The following is a 26,391-nucleotide window of genomic DNA, read 5'->3' as shown; positions in this document are numbered from 1 at the left end:
ACTATTCCGCTCTCACCTTTCTATTTGCAACTCACGGCTCATTACGACTGCCAGAAGCGCTTTACACCGGGCGGCAACCTAGCCATTTTCCTTCTGCTTTTGTGACTCAAAATCAACCTGCACCTACGAGGACAGGGGTGGGGCGGGAGAGGACACGGACGGCGGGAGGGGGGCGGGAGAGGACACGGACGGCGGGAGGGAGGCGGGAAACGTGCACAGGACAGCGAGGGGAGGGGGGACGGCGGGAGGAGGGACACGGAGGAAGGCAGGACAGCAGCAAGCACGGCCCGGCCGGACCAGATTCGGGGGCGTTCCCGGCTTTTGGCTGACGTAGCATGACGTAGCCAAAAGCCAAAAATTCTCGGGAACGCCCCCGGATCTGGTCCGGCCATGACGGACGCCTCTCTGTTCCAATGGCTAGCCTCCATTTATGGAGCTAGCCAATGAAACAGAGGGCGTATTCCAAGAGTCCCTTACTGTAGACTAGAGATTTCTCTGGGGGCGGAGCTTACGCTCAGTTCCCCAGTCGAAACCTAAAAAGGCCACCTTCTTCTACCAAACTTTAAATGGGGATTCAGATAGTAAGCAGATTGTGACAAGGAGATATGACTATCTACTTTCAACAGGTATCCACACCAGAGGTCCAGATTCTCAATTCGTGGGAGATCCCAATTAATGTTTCTGAAAAGTAATTTACACTTGCAATGGTGACAGTACTCCAGTGCATGGTGGGATACTATAACAGCAATCAGCTTTCGTTAATCGCTGATGGTTGGATCTCAAGAGCATGGACTTGTGAAGTGGCTGTATGCATGTGGTCAACTATCAGCACTATACAGTTCTATGTCAGATTCTCAGTGTAGGTTACTATGCCAAGAGAACGTCTAAGCAAAACCAAGCATTTGCAACAGCGTGCAGTTTTTTGTTTATTTTGACAAACACAGCAGGAATATGTTGGTTTTGTCAGACTACCAGTTGAATACCTAAGGGAGAGGGAAAAACGAGCCATAATAACTAACTATCATTTAAGCAGTCTGCTCATTTCAAGCTCTTCGCTAAGTCATCTAACGACTCTGGTACTTGCCAATATTCTTCAGTGGCCTTTCCTTTGTTCTGAAGATGTGTGGTGGAAGTCTCTTACAATTTGGCCAGTGCTTATTCGCCAGGACTTCTGCAAGCCCTTATTTGCAACTTCAGAGCGCTCTCCAAGAGCTTCATCAAAGTTCTGTCTTTTTCCATGCAACACAGTCAAAAAAGTAGTCAAAGGTGGTGTGCTCTAACCAATACAGAAACCAGAGTGTGAGAGAAAAATCTAATCGAAGAGCAATATTCAATGATAATGAACTTATTCGCCACCTTTAACATAGTGGATGAAATACTTTGAGACCTCTCTGGCAGCGGTGGGTTCCATACTATTTAGGTTTTTAATTTGTTCCTGGTTTCAGAATAAAATATGCCACAAGGAAAAAAAGGGGAGGTTTGATTTTAACCCTATAAAACTTCAATAGTCTATTTCAGCTTCTCACATGCAAGCCCCTACACAGAGGTGATGACGTCACAATAAGATTAACAAGTGTATCTGTAAAGTGTGTGTTTGCCTCAAGTGTTTTAACTGTTATAGTCACAGATGTACTATTATCCAACTCAATGGTACTCATCTTATTCCCCCAAAAATAAATAAAGTCGAAGTGGACCGGTAGGATTCAAACCTATGATCACTGGTTTAAACACATATCTTGACAGGGGATGCAATAGTCCACTGAGCCACCAGGCTGTTTTGCAGATACAATACATAATATCACTTCTATATCAGCGACACTCAAAACTGTTAAACGAGTATGATACAAAATGCTTTTCTCCAACCAGATTCTTCCCTAACCCTGCCACTCACTTTTTGCTTCTCATGTTCAGATTCAAAACGAGCATAAAACCCTATGATTTTCACCTGATATCAAACGCAATCTTATCCCACCGACTGTTAGTCATCACTTTCAAATGTTCCAGCCTAGAATATTTTATCTATTCCTAAACCATATCATACTGCTCTCTGAATTTAGAACTTTGGCCACGTATAAACTACACTGTAGCAACTACCATTAACTCGAGATTACCAAAGAGGTTACAACAACAAAACAAAAAATCTGTGCTACCATGAAGCTCGATGCAAGAAAAACAGTAACCAACTGATATCACGAATTGCAGTTGTTTCCTGCAAAGATGTCAATAAATCACAGCTCTCTGCGGGGGCAAGTCAGACAAAAAGCAAATCCCTTCGACTGTTCCATAGACAGATTCGTTCTGGCATAAAAGTCACTTATTTCTGCACCATCTGTTTATTGCATGGAGGTGGCAATTTTTTCCTCAAACCAGAGACATAGATGTGTGAAACACTCACCCATCTAATAGATCATCTGTACTTTTATCAGATCATATATATATATATATATATATATATATATATATATATATATATATATATATATATATATATATATATATCCATACTAATATTATAAAGAGAGAGCACAAACCTTTGAGGCGTGTAAGCTCTGGAACTACAGCGCCAATCAGAACACCCAATTCAGCATTGGAAAGGAGAGTATAAACAGATGGACATAGGCTATACACCAGCCCAATATATACATTACAAGTGAAAAAGACCGTTTTGGGACAAAGTAGTCTGTTGTGGGCATGGGCGTTCTGCTGTAAAGCAATGCTTGCAAAAAGCGTTCTGTGTGAGAATAGCGTTTTGACATGTCTTGAAGTGGGCGTGTCGTTTAGCATTGTTGTGGGCGTATGCCTTCAGAGGATCCCCGGCAGCTTGTTTCCTTTCCAGTATAAGAATTGGCTTGGTAGTTTGGTCTGCCCTGTTCCCATGATGCACTGGGCCAGGGACAGACTAATTTGCATGTAGCCAGGTTCTGAGCTGGGATGGTGCAGTAAGCTAAAAAACGGTGATGGATCTAGCCCTGATCTGTTGACTGGGTAGGAGTGTTCTGCTTAATTCAGATACTCTGTCCATCACCACCCCCTTTTGTGAATCGTTCAGAGACGCCGGAAGCATTGCGAAGAGGGGGAATAGCGTCCTTGGAGTTGTGGCGTTTGGCTGTGACGCTATGTAGGGCGTCTAAGTGCACCAAGCAAGTCTTTGGGGAGTGTGTGAACCTACTAAGGCACACGCCCTCAGTGTGCATGCCAGGACTGATCAGGGGCGTCGGCAGCGGAAACACACGTTTACATTCTGCGGAAAGGACAACAAACCGCAGAGCACACGAGCACCTTCCGCGCAACAGAAAGAGGAGTTCTGAGCAGCCGCACAGGCAATTCCATGAAACAATAAATGTACTATGCCAAACTTTTTTTTTAAAACTTTGCCTTGCCTATTCTAACCATTTAAGACATTCTTTTTCGTACCGGGACAACGTCGGGACGGGAGATATATACATATATGTATGTATGTATGTACAACAAAGATGCCCCAGCATTGAAAGAGCACTCAACAGCATCCTTGTACCATCAGGCAAGTGTTAGCCTCGTTGCAGCTCGCTCATCAACTGCCTGTCACTTTCATCATGCCGCCAACGCGTTTCGAGGCTTGAACGCCTCTTCCTCATGGGCTCTGGAAAGGAACCGGCATTGAAAGATCACTCCCAATTAAGCAGGTTTTAATTTTGGTACAAGGACGCCGTTGAGTGCTCTTTCAAGGGTGGGGTATCTTTGTTGTACATGAATTCACGCGGCGGCGCGCCGCGGAAATAAGCTCCATTTCCTGCAAGGCGAAAGGCTGTGGGGAGGGAACCTTCCTCTCTGTAAGCACGGCGCCCTTTGCTGATTCAAGCTCGCACTAACCCTGCCTACCTACTAAGGTTGAAAAATGCTTTTAAATATTGACTAACATGGAGCCTACTAAAGGAACTTAACTGCACTCCCATGGAACTACGAGTCCCACAATGCTTTGATTACTATAATCGGGGGGCGTGTTCTGAACCCAAAATTAAAACCTGCTTAATTGGGAGTGATCTTTCAATGCCGGTTTCTTTCCAGAGCCCATGAGGAAGAGGCGTTTAAGCCTCGAAACGCGTCGGCGGCATGATGAAAGTGACAGGCAGTTGATGAGCGAGCTGCAACGAGGCTAACACTTACCTGATGGTACAAGGACGCCGTTGAGTGCTCTTTCAATGCTGGGGCATCTCCGAGAGAGAATATATATATATATATATATATATATATATATATATATATATATATACAGCCGTTGAGTGCTCTTTCAATGCTGGGGCATCTCCGAGAGAGATTATATATATATACTAATATATATATATATATATATATCACACACACATGCAAAACTATGACCGCTTCAGTGCAAGTTAGCTGCAAACACTGTAGTTGTATTTGTACCAGGGTTTCTGGGTAGGAGGACTGCAAATGCATTTTATTAAGTGAACATAATCTTCCATAGAACTCCTTGCAGGGGTTACTAGTAGTCAGCAGCATTATTCCATTAACAGCACTTCTAGAGTTGCATTTTTGATGCAACTGTTGTTTATGTAGCTGATTCTGGCTGTGGCATATGTATTTGTCACAGTTCAGTTGTGATGCTTGCATGACAATTGCAACACTTTTTAAGCCAGGTTCTAAATTTTGATAAGCAATCGTGCACTTTTTAATGAGAACAGATGGTCAAAAAACAAACTTTATGGCTAAAAACATCTTGAAATACAGATTTTTGTGAGAACAATTTTTACGCATAACACTCACCTCTTGCATCAACTACATGTACACCGAATACATAAAAATATGTGATTAAACAAAGCACTAGTTCTGTGCACTTCTAACCAGATAGTGTCACAAAATACGTTATCATGCATCCAAGAAAAGTAAGCTAGGAAGAGAAATCAAGGTTGCACATATTGGATGGCTTCTCTTAAGCAAAGTCACAAGAGAGCATTTTTAATAAAATATCAAAGACAACTCCCACCTTTTTTTTCATTCACAGGGTAGGGGTGAATAAATAAATATACAATCAACTGTAAGTCTTTCCCCACCACTGCCCTTGTTTGGAAACCGGTCGCCCAATTTTCCCGGAATTCCATTCAAAGGCACTTGATAGCTCCGTATGAGAAGGTATTTATTGCTCCTTTTATTGGAAGGAAAGCCGTTTTATTTTAGGCAGCAAAGGGTGAATGGGGAAAGATTCGGGAGAGATTTTTGACTAATAGTCAATCAGCCATAACGCAGGTTAAAATCCAGGTTGAAACCATGCAAAGAGAAGCTGCAGTTCCACAAAAACATCCAAATAAAAACTGTTTGCCCCTCACGGAATCAGGAAACCTTTGATGTGTTGCTATACGTATACCAAAACCAAACAATGGGAAGTATGTCTGCCGCAAATGAAATCATTTTTTTTTTATTTCCCTATGACGCAGCATCAAGCCTTGCCAATGGCTGCAACGGCAGAAGGCAGAAAAATATAACACCAGACCCCAAATTTCAATAGTAACACTATGAAAAGCGTGAAATGTTGATACTGTAGGGAGTGGAGACAGCTACTCAATAAATGTAATCAAAGATATATATAAGTACTGTACCTCGCTATTCAACAAATAAGTCTCTTTAAAGGGGCCCACATGGCATTCTATTCTGAATGGTCTTACTTCGCTGCCAATATTTGTGGTCCCTTTTCTGCCACCACGTTTCCTTGCTCAGGCATGCTGCACCTGATATGGTTTATTGGGGAAAGAGTGTTGTCCCAACTTGTCGCATTCACGCACCGAAACCCTAGAAAGTCCTCCTTCTCCACCTGCAACCAATCTCCAAATATATGGCAATGTGACTGGCCGGTGAAGGGAATGATGAACACTCTTAACCATCTTGAAAGTGTTGATTTTGCTCAAAGTTTTAGAGGCGTGAGCTATTGTGTATTGCATACCTTTGCCATTAATGGTGAATTTCATGTGTTTTTTCTGGTTTGTGTTCAAATGAACCAAAACTAACATTTAAGTCGGATTTCTCCATTGAAATATAAATTATATCGAGAACTTATTCTGATCCATTCATTAACAGGAGAGTTAGTGAAGAATGTGGCCAAGAAATATGGGCTAGACTTCAGTCTATCCATTAGCGGTTCACTTTGCGAAGGTCAGTTAATTTTTCAATAAGCACTGGATTTGGGGCTTCATTCGGGACATTATCAAATCATTTAGCCAGATTATAGAAATAAATGTTTAGGATCTTTTACTTTAGTATGATGAGAACTTTATTCTGTAAACTAACTGGCCGCTTAGAAGAAATGACCTATGTTAAAAGCTCATGGAGTTGAATCTGAACTTCATTACGTTAACAGCTTGTGTTGTAGGCTATCCATTGAATTCGACACATAAGCAGTTCAAACAGGCCTAGGCTTTATTACTGATCATCATGAAGCCATGTCCTGAGATGAGTTTCAACCTACAAATTATCTGGTCATTTATTAGAGCCCGTAGGTTAGTTATTTAATAATTAGTTGGTCAATTAGGAGACGCTAGACTTCAATAAGTAAATTATGATGCTTGTGGTCTTTGCATTTATTATCCAGGTTTCTGAAATCAGTATGTTCCTTAACAACTGATTTTATATGAGCCCCATGAATTGAACTATCTGGATAGGCTCAATTATGTACTGTAATCTAGTGACATGATGCATACCTGGACGTTGTTCCTTCCATGCTTCATGATAGTGCAATACACAGAAGGGGGTCTGCATAGTTTCCAAGTCGCCCCTTTTAACGTTTGACACCTTCAAGGGGCAATGGCTTTTGAACTAAGGGCACTATGCAAGGTGTAAATGAGGTGTGGCTCACTGGTTAGAGGCAGTAGACCTGTAAACAGAGAACGGCCCGGGACCAGGGTTCAATTCCCGACGCGGCAGGGTCGTGGACCAAGGGTCAACGGACTCGATAATTCTCGCCTCAGTGCCTACTCTTACCAGGGAACACACTCGGTAACTCTGGGCATTAAGCTTGCCTCATCTCTACAACGGCCCCCCACAGACGCCGGGGATGCCTGGTTTCGCCCTGGAGATACCCAGAAAGGGACCATCTCACAGGGAAAACCAGGACGGGTTCCCCAGCGGTCTGCAGCGCCAGGACACTCGGTTAGAGTAACAGTGCGCTTTACAAATACCTCACATTTACATTTACAATTGTTGAGCCCATACCACACACAGACCATTTTTTGTAATGTTAAAGCAAATCGAGCAATCGTCGAAAGCAACTTGGTGGTCTTAAGCAATCAAGCCTGTGTGAAGGTGTCACACATTCAGTGCTTTAACCACATGACTGCTAAGCTGATTCCTCTCCTGTGTGGAATTTGTTATATTCCATGGTTCATGACGAGCTCAGCACACGACCAGTGTACTGCATGACGAGCTGAGCACGTCATGAGCAGCGAAGGGGTTAAATGGGTCGGTACTGAGTACCAGCACTTATTTTTTTTTAATCAAGCTGAGTACTGGCACTTCTCCACTGCCAAGGAGAGTTCCGGTACTCAGGGTCTAATTGATAAGGTGGGCACCGGCTGGTGCCAAGGGCCAGCTTTGTTCTTGTTTTTTTAGCAGCATGTTTGCTGTTTTTCTGTGTCATTCAGCTGTGGCAAGAGGCACGATGGGGCCTGAACGGCCTGCTGGAGGCCTGCTGCTGTTGCAAGTGAGCCTCTGCTCCCTGCCTCCCTCCCCACCTCGAAGGTTGCTCTCATTGTCCTCAACAACCCCCTGCCGAGCCTCCATGCAGGGACGTCTTGTTCGATAGTGTATGGGACATTTGCTACCTGGGGCACATCACAGTGATGTGTGCAGACTGAATGAGTGTGGGGGAGCCTGCTCAGGTGTGGCCTCTAAGGAACCCAGGTAACAAGGGCCATTTTCACCCCTTGGACACTCACTGGCGTCTGGCTGTTTTTCCCCTGACTCGCTTGCCCCTGCAAATCAACCCCCAACCCGCACCTGCTGTGACATTGAGTGCATAATGGGTGGGGATTACCTAGGTGGACTCCCTCATACCCAGGTGAGGTGAGAGGTTGTCTATACTGACCTTCCCATCAGAGGCCAGTATTGTTCTGCCCCTGACCTCTACCCTTCTGGACATTGCACATGCAAACGACCCAGTAGTGGTCACTGTCTGCCACTGAAAGCTTCCCGACCGTGGGACCTTCTGCTGAGGGGAAAGGGTGGATAATGGTGTGAGAGAAGGTGAAGAGTAAAGGGGCACAGATAGAAGAAGCAGACAAGAGTTTAAAGGGGAAAAAGATAGACAGAAGGGATAAGTACAGATAGAGATGGGGAAGCGATTGAGACAGCAATGGAAAGAGTAAGAGGTACAGAGAAATAGAGAGAGTGATAGTTGAGAATGATAGGATACAATTGGGTTAAATAGAGTGGGACAGAGTTGGATACAAATGGGAGAGAAGTGAGGGGGAGGGATCAAGAGGTTAGAAATGTGAAGACTAATAGAGTGTTGGTCTGCTTGTGTGTGAGAGAGAAATTAAATCAGAGCGGAAGAGAATCGGGACACTCAGCATGTATTTGAAAAGAAACGTGTGGAATGCTTGTTTCGTGTGTGTATGTGTGCACTCTTGAATATAAAGGATTTCGCCAAATGCAAGTAAGTAGGAACAGTATGACATTAAGAAGCTGCAACTATTATGAAACAAGGAAATATTAACATGTGGTGTGTGACATTCATTTTGTGTAACGAGTTAGCACATTTTGTGTAAATAGATACATTTCTCATGTTTTGGTATGTCCTGCAACTGGTGTAAAAAATGCCCTTTTCTGCACATATGAAAAGTTTGAGAAAACTATCAAGGGCAAAAGGAATACTCAACAGAAGTGTTTTTGTATCAACATGTCTCACCCCGCCCACTACCACGCCCCTAGCCCAATTTAATGAGTACCTGCACTTATTTTTTCCCATTTAAAGCACTGCATACACTGCAGTTATAGGTCGGAGATCCATTTGGTACATTTCTCACTATAGCAACTGGGCTTCGCTGTGAACACAGCAGGTCACTTTCCAGACAGACTCTGGTGCTTATGCTGCACGTACTGAAGCTCGCTACCTGGCACAGATACTCAAACACGTTAAGGGATCTGTTGGGTAAAGTGGGGTACTCGCTTTCTCTACTGTCTAAATGTATCTAATTCTCTTCACAGTCTAATCCTTCTTTAAGTATCTCTACATGAAAGAGACACAAATACAATAAAATCATTGTTAATCTCAAATACGCCTATCGCTTATCAGATTACTTTGCTTTATATAGCTCGTTATGCTGCCACATCTGTCTGCATTTGGTGCTTTATCCCTTCCCTTTCTTGTTTGACTCAAGGAACTCTACCAAGATACCATAAATATTGGTCCTGATATAGAAGCGTACGAAGCAGAAGTTTTCCGGACGTTATAGTAGGTGTGCCACCTCGTAGCGTTATAGAGCTAGAACACTTCCTGTATTGCATGTGAGGTCTGGGGGTGCCTTTTATGCTGACCACTTCCAGTCGCAGGCCACTGTCTCGCCCACAACAACCCAACCTCTCCTCCCCTCTGTAGGCCTGTCTCAAGACGGGACCTCCTCCCTCCTCTGGCTCATTCTTTCCCCTTCACTCACCGGGTTCCGGGGTGCGCACAGGGGGCTCACGGCTCATTCTTTCGGTCGTCACGTGGTCACAGAGGGCGGAGCCTCGACCTGTCACTCTCCGCCGGTCGGACAGCGGCTCTGCTACTGACGGGTCTGCTCCGGTAACGCTCGCTGCGTAGACGTTGCGTATGACGTGCCCCTAAGCACGCACCTACCTAGCGTCACTTTGCTCGCCTCGCATGCCCCTCATTCTGCGCACGCGCGTTCCCTGCCTTTGACATGTATTAGGAAATCATAGATAAAGTAGAAAGACTACCCTTCACCCACGACCGATAATGTTGGAGATGAACACAAAAATGTAGTTTTTCTATCAACAATTTACGTTCTAAGGAAATGGTGGCGAGAATTAGGCTTCTTTCTCTTTGCTGTGAATTAACAGAAGCAAATGAAAAACAGTGAACACTATCAAGGTACATAGATACTTCAGGGCAACAGGACCCCCCACCCCACACTTAGCATGCATCCCGCAAATAACACACTATACACCAGTGTTAGGTTGGGGAAAAACTGCTGCAGGTTTATTTTATTACATACAACGTTATGTAATCATAGTGGGTTATTTTACGGGCAATCCGATGGCAGGCCGCATTCTCGCCACCTGCCCGCCTGATGAGCCAGGCAGCACCGTGGCGAACCACCATGTGCTGCCCCTTATGGTAAACATAATACTCACGCCCCTTGCGGGCGTACTAGGCAAACCCCCGGTTGCACAGGCCCACAACCGCCCGAAGGACAAATGGGGCGCCGACACGAGTTCCCGGAACCTCCCATGAGGCCCCAGGTCTTAGGCTCTGGCACCCCTATGTGCCCGCTGAGGTCCAGTGCTGAACTTCTCTGCTTCCGGATTGCCCTGTAACTCCGCCACAGCCCGGCCGGCGGCAACCAACGCTGGACGGGCCCCCCCACTACTTAGCCTCCTTCCTACCTGCAACCTTTGTACGTATGTCTATCCAATAACCTTTCTCAGTTAGCAGTGCGTCCATAAAACCGGACTGCTTCCTGCCGGTCAGAAGAAAGGTCCCTCCCACAAGGGGGGAGAGAACCTATCCCTGCAAATTAGGCCGAAGCTGTTACCCAGAACATTCTTGCCGGCCAAGGCCACTCAAGCTGACATAGAAGGACTATGTAGATCCTACGCAGTGCACACTTTATTTACCTAAGACTGAAGGGGTAATGCTATCCCTCCGCGCTAGGAAGTTATGCAGCTGAGTTCCCTAAGGATCATACTCTGACCCCCGTGAGAAGTGTGTAACACACCCCGACATCTCTAACATAACTGTGAAGTATGCGGCATAGCCTACATTTTAACGTTAATGCCTGCACCAGCATCTCACTTATTCCAAGGCAAACGGCATAGTGAGCCCAAGATACTGTCAGTCCGCGAGAGCCGGGGCGTTATGTACTCCGGCTGCACTCGAGCCTCTTACACCTCAACTGCCCACAATGCTTGCTTGATTCCTGTTAAACAGACATTATCGCCGGCCAAGGTCCAGGACAAGTGCCTCAGGGTGAGGCTGGCGTACACAGTGTTTTAGTTTAAACGCTTGTGCTTCTATACTCAAGAATACAGGCGATTATTGTGGGGATAAATACCAGAGTATTTGATAAATAACTTGTGAGGTGTATCTCCATTATATAAAACCGGATAGAAAGGAAAACAGCTGGCTCCACATGCCCTCTTGAGTTTCGCCTGGAGACTGCTTAGTCCATGCTACCTCTAAGCTAGCTTGTCTAAAGTTGGCTTACAACCACCCACGAAAGGATTGCTTAGACTGGTACAGGGTGCCTCCAGGAATTGGAGACATCAAACATCAGGCCAACAGCTCACATTTGGGAGGGGCTCCATGAGAATCTAAGGATACTCCAGTATACACACGAATCTGTTCCGACACAGGCCAGGGGAGCCCAGCCACACGAAAACGTGTTTGTGACACCGAGCGTCCCATTCCTGAAAGAAACACACTGAGTAGAACCACCCCCCCTCTGAGAGAAAAAACAAGCAAAGGGGTGCAAAGTTACCAGACCGAGCAAACAGATCCCCCGCACAAGCTGGGGAAAGTGTGGGGGCCACTTCCCAATGAGCGCCACAGTCAAAAAACGCCCTGACGGCAAGTATGTTAAATGTATAATTTAAGGTGGCCAGGAAATTAATGCACAGCAGTAAAGGCTGCAAAAAGGCTGATAAGAGCAATACCAATAGCTAAATACACAGGAGTAACCAGCATTAATGAACCTCCGTGTACACCTAGGAGAAGACCGCGTGGTGTCCTAGGGGAATTACAGGTCCAGGCTGGCCTCCCGTCTGCTCGGGCAAGGACGCCTCACACTCCGTTACTCATAGTGAGGCTGTCAGAGTCAGCATGCTTGGCCCAAGACCGCGCTGCTTTGCCGACAGCAGATGCAATAATGCCCAGTCAAGCAGCACAAGACCCGACACAAGCAATGTTCTATAAGAGCACACATAGGAATATAGTACAGGAGCTACCTCTGAACTCCAGGCCCAGATGACTACACAGTAATACTCCCAGGGGTGTAACCTGTTTACCCCACCACATAGACCTAATGACCCCTGGGGGGATCCAAAGGCAGCCTAAAACCTGGCGGGCTGCCCCCATGAGCTAACCTTACACCGGATGGTTCCGTTGGCCCCCCCAAGGTTAGGGCAGTTCTCCAACTTTGGTCCTGTATTGTAGAGAAAAAACATCCATTAGAAGCACCGCCCACCTTCAAAAACCCATCTGTAACACAGAAGAGGGAAAGGTACCGAAGATGCCCCCACGCTACCCAGGCCAGGCCTGATTGTCCGTTACAAGTACTAGTACTTTAATAAAAGCCATAACAATCTTCCTGAAACAGCAGATAAAACAATATTGCATAATAATTGTTATGGCACCCAAATGATGGCTGTCTATTACAACAAGACCTTCAATCCCAATTTCCCAGTTTGCATTATGGGTCATGGCACCCTGCTATGCCTCTTACGATAAGGTACACCAAGCTCTTGGGTGTATCTCCCTGATCTAGTGACCAAACTGTGCGCCCTTAATCCCTGTGCCCATGGACTAAAACCGCATCTATCAATAAAGGCCCAATGTAGTACAATCATTGGTTATCAATGGCCCTCTCAAAATTGGCTATGCCTAGGCTAATGAAAGCAAGCTGGGTTGGATTAATCTGTGTATGCTTTCCACCTTTCGACTCTAGGGCGGATTATGCAAGCAGGATATGGGCGGTACGTGTTTAAGGAAGCAGCAACGGTGCAGCCATGTCGTAGATAAAAAGACCGACCCTGGGGACAAACTCCACACTGTGACGACATGCGCAGGCATGGATTGGCTGAGCAGAATAGAAACTATACACTAGGACGTGTAGTTCTAGGGAGTGCCTGCCCCACACTGTATTTGAACTGGCCCAAATTAAACGCCAAACCCATGAAAGTTGACTGAAGGTTAACACCTTTGGCAGACTGATTCCACGCTGTTGCGGCCTACGTGCATTATGTTCTGGCAGTCGCAGCACTATCATGTTTGGAGTTTAATGTTAGATGTAGTCCAGTATAACGCTCCAAATGGCCTTACAGATGTGCAAGAGCAGCTGTCCATACCCATACATGTACACTGAGCGCACAACTACGCGCCTCTCCTGGACCGAGCAGTCATTCATAGGTCTGCTGTGCATACAAGACCCATTGCTTGGCACCTCTCCTGCGGGTGACAGGCGCTCATTCCCATGTACGCTGAGCACCACACACAGTGTCTGTTCCATGCAACTCTTCTGCCTAGCCACTCATTTAACTGCCCTCATGCCACAGCATGCAGGGAATGGTGCATCGCACATCCCCTACAACATGCACTCAGTCACATGTATACATGGTCATGCAGTGGACGGCTTGCTCTAGTAACGTCCCCAAAGATGGGCACTAAGTCCCATATATAGTTTAGCCACATCATACTTTGAGAGTACGCTGGTGGCCTGAAGTACTGGGACGTATGTTATGGTCTCCCCCAGTCAAGTACAAAACCTGTTGCAATCCCTATATCAAGGACAGAGCCAGCCAATGTCTCCCAGGGGGGGTGGGGGCCACAATCCTTTAAAGCTAGCTTGCAGCGGACCCACCCAGGAAACCCTACCAGCTGCCCAAGGGGGGACCCTAGTTGAGGAACCACAGGTCCTGGTGCAATGGTGACCCCCTGAAGAGCTAACCCTCTCGTGGTGTTGAAACGTGGGCAGGCCAGGAACTGGGGGGTACGGAGTGCGAGTGTAGGATGCACCTGTGCTGAAGTACCCTGAACTTCCAAAACATGCAGTGGGTTTGCGTGCAGGCGCAGCAAGGAGCATGCCGGCAGATGCCTGTTGCGTAGAGAATGAGGAGGACATGCAGGAATGCCCTCAGGGAGTTCGCAGCCAGGGGGTGGCCGGTGAACACGAAAAAGGTACTCACATCTGGACTCGTCCCCCGTACCACACTACCCACTTCAACCCTGGCCTACAAACCGACCTCAACCGAATACGCTTAGTGCTCTCTAAAGAATAAAGGGAAGCCCGAAAATGGCTAGAAATATACACTCTGCTAAGAAGGTGTCTAACCAGTGAGATCTGGTGCATAGATGACTGCCACTGAGTGCCGTGGAAACTCCTACCTGTGGTTGGTCCTTTATGAACCAGCACCCATCACGTATCACTTAACATGAATGGTGCTACCTCTAGACATAGACTAGGTTACCAGTAGTTTGACATGTTCCACCATTGCCTATGGAATCTTTTGAACATGTCTTAGACTGCCTGCCATGCATTCCTGAAATAACCTCTACTGGAACATCTGCATACCCCAAGTCACTTTTCTACCAGATGATGCCCTTCTGCTACTTTTGGTGTAGCAAATAAATTAAAACCAGGGTCGGCCTGGTACCTCACCATGTACACCAACCATAGGCCATTGACATAAAATTCAGAGGATGGTTAGGGAATAAGACTCACAAATCGGAATTTCCATGAAGGAAGTCAGGACAGAACAAAAAGGAATCAAGTAGGGAATCGTTAGCATCTCAGAAGTTCAGTCAAGAGTCTTCTATGGATCAGGGATAAGTGATAGCCTAAGCCACTGATAGAGCATGATTTTTGAAAATAAAATCTGGTTGATGAAATCCACTCTAATGCATGCATTTTAATAATATGAGCAAGACTACTAATATAACACGAGAGTGTATAACATGTGAAATGTGCACAAGGCACGATAGTTTGAATTTTCATAGTAAACATAATGAGAATAATGCTAACTGAATGTTATTTTGTCTTCCTAATTGCAGAAAAATAAACGACAAAAGAAACAGATTTATTCTTGAAAGTAGTGTAGGCCTTTACAAATTATTCTCTGTTTTGTTAAAATGATATAGGCATCAGCAATTGTCAGAGGTTGTACTTTCCATGCTCCTGTCCTTCAAATGTTACAAATGCTTCCTTAGAGTGCAGATATTTATCCTGTTTCTAAAAGTCTTTTAGGATTATTTCCTGTTTAGGTGCGGGATGTAGATGACAAATGTAACTGTTATAATGTTCTAGATATATTTGTAACAAGGTTCTTTTCCTCTTCCTCTCTTGGAAATTGTACAATATTCAAACAAAGAGTGTTTAGAAAATAGTAGTAAAGTCACTGTCAGTAGATTGTCATACCATGTGAATGACCAATAGAGAGGCTTGCTAAAGAGAGCGAATGCAACATTCTAGCAGAAAAAAAGGAAGTAGCGTACTATAAAGATTCCTGTGGGAAAGTGTTCCTCGGCTCGTTCACAAGATTGGCGCCCTTTCCTGCATTCGTGTTATGCTACATGCTGTGCTGATTCCTGATTCGCTGGCTGGCAATACCTGCTGATCCTAAGAGACTTTCAAGAGACTTTGCACATTGTCGGCTGATGGTGCTGCTCCCGCTATTCCCTAATAGATGTGGGGTTAGACTTTCAGACTAATTGCACGCTGTGCATTAGTATTTCTATTTCGTAAGTGAACTATTGTTTCGCTGATGTTTTCTCTCCCTCTCACTCCTCTATACCTGATGTTCTGATGGTTCATGAATGAACTATTATGATTGTTGTGAATCCATTTTTATGAAACAAATAATGTCATTCTAATTTGTATTTTGTTCTTGACCATTCATTTTCATGAAATAACAAGAAAAACTAACAGAAAAGAATAGTGTTTGTCCTTATTACTGAGTTACTGAGTTATTTGGATAACGAGTTTAATGTTGTAATGGCCGATGTTTCGCGTATTTCTTCATTGTAAGTCTTCGTGGAGAAAAAGCATTCCGTCTTTCATTATTTAGTCCCTTTTAGGTCTACCAAAGATTCATCAGAGGACCTTTGATATTGCTAACTCTATGATAATGACTTATGGGCCCGTCATTAGAGTTACTCTTCAAATTATTATATAATGGTTGGTGTGGATAAGTGAGCTGACAAAACATCCCCCAATGCTTCCGCTGCATCACCACATTTAAGCAAGAAATCAAAAGTAGAAGTATTGAGGTATAAAACCTCTCAAAGTCCATTCAGGTAGGAGGGAAACAAATAAGGTGTCTGCAAAGAACCAACCAGAGAGATCTGCTTAGAATCTGTATTAGGGTTCAGCAGTGCAGTGCAGGAAGAAGTCAGAAAGAGATCTGCAAAGCATTTGCATAAAAGGCATGGGGCAACAGTATATTATAACGGGCAAAAACCACTAGGCAACATCCCCTTGATCACATCATCAGGGGCTCGGTGTCGGGGGCGTGACTTACAAAGGCAAAATGGCGGATGCATTCTAAGTTCACTCCAGCCACCGCTCCCTTTTATCCGGCTAATTTCTCTGTGCGGGAGCACTGCAACAGGAGGTTGCATTCAGAAAATCGGCGCTTGATTGCGGGGGGGCTCACCTTGCCACCACCACCGCCGGGAGTCCTAAGGTGCCACCAGCAGCGCCGCCGCCGCCCCGGGACCACAATCCCCGGCAGCCCCAGCGGCGCGGCGCCCAAATGACGCGGACAGCAGCGCCAGGAGGCGTTCATAACCAACACAGCCCTCGGTGGAGCGGGGGAGCTACAACAGGAGGTTGCATTCAGAAAATCGGCGCTTAATTGCGGGGGGGCTCACCTTGCCGCCACCACCGCCGGGAGTCCTAAGGTGCCACCGGCAGCGCCACCGCCGCCCCGGGACCACAACCCCCGGCAGCCCCAGCGGCGCGGCACCCAAACGACGCAGGCAGCAGCGCTAGGAGGCGTTCATAACCAACACAGCCCTCGGTGGAGCGGGGGAGCACTGCAACAGGAGGTTGCATTCAGAAAATCGGCGCTTGAATGCGGGGGTGCTCACCTTGCCACCACCACCGCCGGGAGTCCTAAGGTGCCACCAGCAGCGCCGCCGCCGCCCTGGGACCACAACCCCCGGCAGCCCCAGCGGCGCGGCGCCCAAACGACGCAGGCAGCAGCGCCAGGAGGCGTTCATAACCAACACAGCCCTCCACGTCGCGGGATGCGTGCTGGACGAGCCGGGCGAAGCCCGGGCTAAGGGCGGGCCATCTAAGGCCGTCAGAGGCCGAGGGAGGATGGGCCGGGCCATCCCCCTAACGCCTACAATGCGTAAGCGAAAACATCAAGTCCATTCTGAGGAGGGGGGAAAGAAGGCTAAGGTTCCCAGGAAATCAGAATCTATTATCTCTTACCTGCCTTCTGCCGTTGGGGCTCTTTCCAAAGAAATTGCTACCGCAGAGCTGGAACTTGGTTTGGTTACACCCCCATTTGTTCGCGAGTAGATTGATAATGTGCCCAAGACAGTGTCAAATGTCCCTTTGGAACCAGTTGTGGTCATGGCTAATCTTCCCAGTATGGCTGACTCTATTAATATTCTGCTGGAGGGGGCTAAGCAGTCAGAGTCCAATGTAATCTCGACCCGGGGCACTGGAAAGGGTGCTAAGAAAAGTATCAAATGGGCTAAAAACCAAGAGACCCTAGTGAATACTAACAGCCCTACATTGAACAATCTGGGCGAGCTACTGGTAGCTCTATTTATTTCACGTTTTGAGCCCCTGCTAGCTGATATAGCCAAAGACATTGTGGACACCCTGAATACTTGTGTCGCTGGACTTATGAAAAAATGTTCCAAAACTGACCTACTTATAAATGAGTACAAATCTCAAACAAAAACCAGTGGACAAAATTGCTACCCATTCTAGTCATGCTTTGGCTGAGGTTATTGATGCATATCATGGGCCTGTGCCCTCAACTAGCTCAAATGTCAGTGCCGCCGCTATGCTACGAGGGGGGAGCCTGGGCTCAGTGGGCTCATTAATTTCGGGTAAGCGTAATCATCCAGTTAGTTTGCCAGGCAGTGCGCTCTGTGTACCTAGCACCTCCATTTCCCAGGTAAAGGGATGTGTTGTTAACCTAGATCTCTCCCCCAGAAGTGGTAGTTTTTTTGGGGGTTCCTCCTCTTAGGGCTGGTGAGGAGGAATCAACTGGTGCACTGACGAGAGAGGCCAGACCCTGGTGCTCTAATTATAGTAGTGGTGGTTTGGATATTTCCTCTAGCATCAACATGGCCAGAAGGGTGGGTTGGATCGGGCAATGCCCCAAGATTAGTGAGGGCGATTGTGTCATAGTTAACTTCAATAGTCCCGATATGGCAGACAGATTGTTTTGGGATGGTTCCAAGATAGGCCAAGTAGGGACCAGACCAGTTCCCTTGGTTTTTTTTTTATCCACCACCAGATCCATTTTCTGGGCCAAACAATATGTATAATGATAAATCTGCAAGGCACAAGGCTCATCTACCCTGTAAAACACAGCCCAACCGTACATACCAACTGTCTGCGGGTACCAAAGACTAAGAGCTGTAGAAGGGAAAACTATCTCAGATACTCAACCACTGCTAAACTGCACCGTAACTCAGGCACCCGGATTTCCCGTAAAACCCGTTTCTGGCCACTATCAGAACTAGATGCTAATGATTGACAGGTAGACCCGGTACAGTCTACTTTCCCAAGTTCCCCCAACCTTGAGGCAGTGGCTGGATGTAAATTTATTAGCTGGAATGTTGCTGGCACTAGAGATAAGAGGTCTGACCCCCATTTAGTTGGATTTCGTAACAAAACATGATATAATTGCTTTGCAAGAATCCTGGGACCCCTCATGTAGCTTTAGCATGGATGGTTATACTAGTTTTGTAGTCCCGGCAACTGTGGGTACAGCGGGGAGAGCAAAGGGAGGATTAATCTCCCTTTTTTCCTTAAATTTAGTTGGGTCTTTCAAGCTAATTGAATCTGGTTTGTGCAACCTATTAATGGTGGAATGGTTGATTTCAATCTCCCGTAAGATTCTTCTGATACATTTTTATAATTCTAGAGAGCGTGAACAGGGTAACCAACATTTGGAAGCCTTGGAAAAGTTTATGCTTGACTATAGTTCTAATCAAAACACTGTTATCGAGTTCATCCTTATGGGTGATTTTAATATACACCCCTGTGGGGAGGAGTGCTACGCTGGGGTACATGAGGGGCCGCTTGGCTCTATGGTCTCCCACTTTGAGCATACAAGGCAAGGGGAGGCACTTGAAGAATCCTTGGCTAACTGCAATATTTTTTAACCAAGCCTTATAGAGGTGGAGGCAAGGGTTGCCACTTATAAGGGCACTTATCCTGGCACAGTTATTGATTACATCTTTATTTCTACCGGGGTTTTATATAGGGTAGGGGCCTATAAGATCTTACCTTCAATATTTAGTGACCATAACCCAATGTTCCTCGAGTTTGACTTACGGGCAGCAATAGTTTACAAGAAATGCCCCCATCAGGATGGGCTATTAATAGTCACTAAAGACCAAGGAAGGAGGATAAAGTGGTCCAAGGTGGTCCCTGAAAATTTTCTTGATGATTTGCTTGTCAAGGTCGATGGGAATATAGTCATCTGCCTTGATAGCAACTCAACCAGACCAGAGATCATTAGTGCTTTTGAAGCCATATGCATACAGATTAAGCATGGGCGAATTTTGCGAATCTGGCGTTCGCAAATTTTGCGAATTTGCGAACTCGCAATCCGCAAAATCCGCGAATTCTCGCAAATTTGCGGATTTTTTTTTGTGTTCGCAAGGGTTTCTGCCAGTTCGCGAGGGGTTGGTACTAGTTCGCAATTGCAAACTTACTTGTTGGCTCGCAACGGTCGCGACTATGTTGTTTCTACATCTGGTTCATCATCACAGCCTCCCAGCACCCTCTGTTTCACCACTGCCACCCTTTGTTTCACCCATGCCACCCTCTGTTACATCAATGCCACCCTCTGGTTCATCATCACTGTAGATTATGGGGAGGAAAAGCAAGCACACCTGCCCTGCTTCAACTGACATGAATTAATTTGGGGTTAGTTTATTAATGTGTCACTGTTTTAAAATTCCAGGTCTGGCACCTGCTTCCTTATCAGTAATTTGCTTTCTGTTGCAGTGCAATTTTTTTTTCCAGGACCTTTGTGGCCTACTTCTAGCTATTCTATGAGCCTGCTCTGAGGGTCACAGCAGGGTCATACAATTGTTGCAACTAGCAACTGAACTCTGGAGGGGCCCCAGTCAGGAAGCACTACAGGGAATGGTTACTAATGATGAGTTTGAACTCTTGCACCTGCCGAGTGCTTTCAGTTTTGCAAAACCCGTTTTTCTGCAATTTCGCGGGATTCGCGGGGCGCGAACACGCGCGAGGTCGGATTCGGAAGCCGCGAATTCGTGCGAATATGCGATTTCTTTTTTTGCGGCGTGTTAGTTCGCAAGGTTTTGTGCGTTTTCGCGAGCCGCTTGTAGCGCAAGGCGCGAAGTTACCCTCGCGGTCGTTCAAGGGCGCAGTCAACTTGTTTGCATGATGTATTTCCGTTTCCGGGCGCGAAGTGTAATCTCGCAAAGAGTGCGGCTCGCCAGTACGATTTCGCGAGTGTTCGCGAGGAACATCTCGTGCGAACTTACCCGTGCGGTCGTGAACGGGCGCGGCCATCTTGTTTCTCATTCATTGCTATGGTTCTGGGGCATGCTTCTTGTATCCTCTCTAAATCTCTGCCATCCTTTGCTTGTTTGAAGTTTTTTTTTATCTATTTTACTTATTATCTATCCCTCTATTTTTCTAGCCCTATATTTTTGTGTTTACTGCTACTTTTTGATAATTTTAAACTACTTTTTTAAACTCTTTTCTTTTCTTCTCTATTCTATTTTCTTTATTCCTTTCCGCCCAGACCATGGTGAAGGGAGCCGGGAAGCATCCCGAGAAGGGGAAGGGTCCCGCACCCCGTGCCCGGCTCCCGTGCGGGCGTTTGAGGGGGGAGCAGGTCGTACCCAGGGAGATCTTTAGCCCGGAGGAGGTGGGCGCACTCATTTTTTATGTTCAGCGCCGCCTCCCCAGGACGATCATGGCAGGCGGCAAGATCTGAGGCGGGTACGGGATGCGGGAGCGCCGGAAGCGGTGGAATAAGGTGTGCCGGCCCATGTACCACCACTCTCGGGTCCGGCGCACCTACAACCAGGCCACCCACGGCTGGACGGATGTCCTGACCTGTGAACGAGATCTGCTCGACCTGCTTGGCCTCAAAATCCCCGGGCTTGGTGAGTAGTAGTAGTAGCTATTTCTTTACTACTCTGTTTTCTCCTGCTGTGTTATTATATTGCAATTTTTTTTTTTTTACCTAGAGCAATAATGCTGCTCATTACATTGTAGGTAAATTATATTTCAAAATCTTCTGTGCATTTCAGGTGCACTGCTCTCCTTCTCAGTAGTGTTGCTACTATGCTTATTTGTTTTCGATTTTGTGTTCATTTCATTGGCCTGTGAAATTATGTATGAGTGTAGTTTAAAGAACTGCGTAATGCTACACACTAAGGTTCAGATTTTTAATTACCGGCGCATCCCTGCAAAGTAGCAGGGATGCGCCAGTAATTGTGCGCCACGCCACTATCACCCATGGTGCGCCGTATTTACAATGCGGCGCACCATGGGCCCAAAACGTCACCAAACCGTTACGCATCTGTGCCGTTAGGGCGGCGCATTGCTGGAGTTGCGTCGCAACGATGGCGCAGCTCCATCAATGCTCTGGGGTGCGCTATCTCACCAATGCTGCGTCAAGCCCTATGTCTGCTTCAAGCAGGCGCAGGGTTTGAGTCACGCATCATTGTCGTTAAAGTGAGTGATTGAAATCTTGTAGATTTCCCTCTGCCACTTTTAGGATGCGTTCCTGCGCAGGAACGCCCTCCCTTGCGCCGGAACGCCCCCTGATGGCGCAGAGCTTTACAACGTGATGCATCTCTCATATGCGTCACGTTGTTAATATACGCCGCACCATTGCGCCTCTTTTGTGCTGCTGCTGCGTCACAAAAGTCACGCAACAATGGAGCAAAAGAGCCGCAAGGGGCTTCTAAATCAGCCCCTACAGACTCAAGTCCAGTCCTTCCTTTGTACACATGGCGATAAGAAGAAATAGTGGTGGTGGATTGATAGTTTGAGTATTTTAATGACTGGTTAATGTAGTAGGAAACTTTAGTGTTGTCGCTGATCTGCAATCACGATGGACTTTGGCTGTCACTTCGCGTGCTGCGGACTGCTGCCTGCCAATCCTAGGCAAACCTTTTTAGTACTTTGTTTGGTGAGTTACATAAGAAGTTTCCAATTCGACGGTCCGCAAATCAAGCAATACTAATAACGTAGTAGACCACATGAGATTGGTCAATAATATATCCCGTGGAATAGTTGTCTATTTGCTATTTCGCCAAAATATTTTGTTAGTTCTTTTGAAATGTTTGATTTGGTTGACAAATATCATCCATGTTTTCTGTTTTTCTTTCTTTCATGTTGTACATCAGCTTCCCCCAGGGGCAAGAGGAGGACACAGGAGGAGGAGGAGGGTGCTGTTGAGGATGCAGGCCAGGATCGGGCAGGCGAGGGCTCCTTTGCTGGCCCCAGTAAGTTTTAATTTTAATATAGAGTACTTATTTTTTCCCAGCGTTCCTCATTTGATTTTTTCTAAATCGTCTTTGATATTCTTGTAGACTGGATCTAAATTCTTATCCTGCCTCGACTATGACTCCGTGTGGTATTACTAGATTATTCTTATTAGTCTGTCTGTGTAGCTAACTAAGATTGCACATTTGGCAATTCCATTGGACTCCCATTCTAGTCAACAAAAGCTCTATGCACTGAGTGCAGTCCTCTGGGATTGTCCATAATGTCTTTTCAAGTCTTCTAAATGTTTATGCTTTGACAATTGCCAACTTAAAAAGGTGAATGACCACCAAGAAAGAAATTGAATAAGATACTACTTTACTTTTGGTTTGGATAGGAGGACAATCCATTCTACTACTGTTGCAGGGACAAATCTGCACAAACAGAACTATGGACACTAAATAATGCATTGCTTAGCTTATCAATTGTAATAGGTGCTGTTAGACTTTCCACATACCTCAGTGATAACAGACTTTGTAGTTGAACCCCCAATCTCCTTACTGACTAGATAGTGTGGCAGAGTCATTTAGCTCCCAAAGTCACCGATGATTATTCCCCAATGATGTCAGAGGCACGGACTCATGCTTGCAAAAATTGCAAAACCTTTAGCTCATCCACTCTAGTCTGGAGGACCAAAAACCACAAAGTCTATTTAAGTTTAAAAGCTTTATTAAAAGTAAACACATTTATTAAAATCAAGTTTGTCATAAAAGTAAACATTTAACTGAAAATGGAAAAGTGCTTAGTGCTGACGATTAATTGGACACATTTCTTGTGGTCGAGCCGAGCTCTCACCTGGTTTGAACTTGATCCTGCTCGTGTTCTTAGAAGTCAAGCTTTTGTCTGTTAGGAGAAAAAGTGGTGCGTGTTAAAAATAAAAAGCAAGCATTCATCAGTTGTGCCAAAAAGTGCAGCAAGACAACAGCCTTCCCTGGAAAAAGGGAAATTTTTACTTTAGAGTAGACAGTCACAAATTATTAAATTGTATACTGTTTTTTTCACATTTCTTTCTTCCTCCTAGACCAAATATTATATAGTAGTGAGTGGTGTATTCTAACATTATTAAATGTACTTTGTAGGTGAAACATCTGGAGGCAGGGCCAGCGCGGAGGTGGTGGCGGCATTAGATGAGGACAACTCTGGGGAGGAGGCGGTGGAAGTGCCGGACAAATCTGTGAGGGATAACACGGTGGTGGCGGGCAGAGGTAAGCTATATATTCCTTACTTATTGAGATTGAAGACTGCAGAGTGTGCTTTCTGCACGGGTGTATTATAAATAAACCAGGTAGTAGCCTCCTCTAAATGCACTTCGACTTAGCTGTGAAGTTTTTGGCGAGAAGAATCCCAATCAGATCTGAGATGAACTTGATGGATGGGATGAACGAAAAGCGAAAGAAGGGTGTAAGTAAGTGTGGAAGGACGAGAAATGTAATGATGACTGGCAAAGAAGAATTATATGTGTTTGCTTGGTCCCCGAGGTGGCTGGGAAGGAAAGAATATGGTATGGTGCATGGCTGGGTGAATGATGAAGCAAGGATGGGTGGAAGGAGAACAGCCTGGTTGGGTGAAACAGAAACTGTATGTGTGCATATACTTTGAATGGATGGATGCCTGGATCATTCATGGTACTATCTGACTCTTAGATAGCATATGTGTATCTAGAGAGAGTAGACGGTCACTGGATGAACTAAGTGTTACTTTGAAGAGCATGTAACACCGCACCCGCACCTCCGTTCCAGTGTAGGAAAGGCAAGGAAAAGAAGTTGTAATTTTGTCCAAATACTACCATGAATAGTAGCAGTAGTTTGTATTGCAACTGCAAGCACAGCATATATCCGGTTATTACGGTGGACACTCCCCACCTCTCTTAATAACTTTAGTTTAGTAGTAGTACGTCATTCAAGTGTGGGTGTATCACTCACTGTTCACTCAATAATAGGCAAAGCACCTAAAGTCATCCCATATGTCATCAAATACATCCCATGTGAAGTGATAGATAATCAGATTATTTAGCTTCTTCATTTTCCTTTTCTAATACTCATTTGCACTGTAGGGTGAAAGCTAAATTAATTAAGCAGTAGCCCTTTTAACAGAGTATTCTCAGTGCCACCCGTAATAGAAAAGTAAGAGCTTCACCACCTGCATGTACTGGACCGGTACAGTAACGCAAGTCTGTCTCACTCACCATGGGGGGCGTCTGTTTTTCTCGGGTGCAAGTTCACTGCGCTGGCATTATGCCGGCTTGCATAAGATAACGTACCAATTTTCCTAAACAAGAGAGAAGAAGAAGAATAAGACTGGTGTACTGTCATAGTCGACTGTAATGGAAGTCCATAGTGCTCGTAGAATTTGTTCCTTAAACTCCCACTAATGTTAGAGCAAGGATGAAGAAGTCGGAGGTTACATAGATACTGTCCTCAATAGTTATGTACTGTGCTTTCAATTTGATACTTGTACTGTGACACAACTTTCTGCTCAATCATTTTGTGTTAATCGTAAGGAGCATTGGTTACAGACTATGTCTTTCTTTCTTCATATAGTTGCTCCTTCCAAATCCAAGAGCCGATCAAGGAGGAGGGAGCTGGCTCGAATGGCCCGGCAACGGAGGCTGGATGCCACTGTCGCTAAATATTGGCGGCTGGTGGCCCTGGAGGAGGAGGAGACGCAGTCTGGTACTACAACAACGTCCACTGGGACAGCTGCATCCTCCTCCGTGCGGGCTGCCAGCCAGCGCAGTGCTCCAGCGGTACGGAGCCGGGCTACCAAAGCCAAACGCCACCGCCGAGCAGCAAAGACAGCAGCTGCCCCCCACAGGATTTGCAAGGCACGCCGGCGCCGCTTATCCCTCAGACTGTCCTACCTGGAGCAGGAGGTCCTGAACTATAAGAACTTGGTGGAGGGCCTCCGCTTCGAACATGCCACCCTCCGCAAGGAGCATGATGCCCTGGCTGCTAAAGTCAACAGCACCCTGCCGTAGTGACGCTTGCCCCTTTTTTAGAGACTTTTGGGGGGTGGGAATTGGGAGTTGGGTTTTTTGGGGACTTTTGAAGGACAATCGTTGGGGTTAGGGAGGGATTTGCGGGAGATTATTTTGTTAGGGCTATAAAAATATACTTTTTGAAACTTTATCTGACCATACCTGTTTTTTACTGCTTTTGAGTCTGGTGGGTGGGGGTTTAACAGTAAGTTTGTTTTCCTGAATAGTCCTAGGACTTTAGTAGTACTACCGTCAATCTCTCGTCTCTCCTAATACTCCATTATACTACCTCCAACCAAACGCTTATCTTACCTGTAATTTCTGTTTGAAAGTAGGGCTAGGCCCAGGGCTGGCTCCACGGGAAATGGGGATTAAGGTTGCAATCCAGGGCGGCTAAAATTTCCTCCTCATTGCGGTGGTACTAGTGGTGTGACACAGTGGCAGTTGCATGGCTATGGAAAAAAAGAAAATGAAACCTGGTTTGTCCTTACTGTAGCATTACAACGGTACGATAGAGAATATAGCAGGTGACAGTACACTAGACTACAACAGTGCCACAATGTAGCCTAACAAATGGCTACTACTACAAGAAATAGTACTGAAGCTGAGTAAGTCTAGAATATATCCTCGGATTCCTTCACCAGCCTGTTGCTATGACCTTATCCTCCCCAGCAAGTGTGTGGAATTATTGATGTCATTTAGTCACACATCAAGCAAAACCACACAACCCGGGGGAAGAGGGTTAGGGTTTGTAAA

The 26,391-nt window shown here is 45.9% G+C and overlaps 1 protein-coding gene across 4 annotated transcripts in view; it reads right to left on the bottom strand.

Moving 5' to 3' along the window:
- MAPK8 (mitogen-activated protein kinase 8) overlaps positions 1-9,865 on the bottom strand; it is a 585,436-nt gene extending 575,571 nt beyond the window's left edge. For 2 of the 4 annotated variants that reach the window (XM_086921790.1, XM_086921789.1), the window contains exon 1: positions 9,639-9,863. The gene's annotated coding sequence lies outside the window, so the exon portion shown is untranslated. Of the gene's footprint in view, positions 1-9,638 lie in introns of all 4 variants that reach the window. The other 2 variants (XM_086921791.1, XM_086921792.1) reach the window with 2 other exon arrangements.
- Between the last annotated feature and the right edge of the window lie 16,526 nt (positions 9,866-26,391).

Source organism: Lissotriton vulgaris, chromosome 5 (genome assembly GCF_964263255.1).
Source record: "Lissotriton vulgaris chromosome 5, aLisVul1.2, whole genome shotgun sequence".
In the NCBI taxonomy this organism is placed as follows: Eukaryota; Metazoa; Chordata; class Amphibia; order Caudata; family Salamandridae; genus Lissotriton; species Lissotriton vulgaris.
Note: the sequence above shows the minus strand (reverse complement) of the source record. Positions and strands in the feature narration are given on the sequence as shown.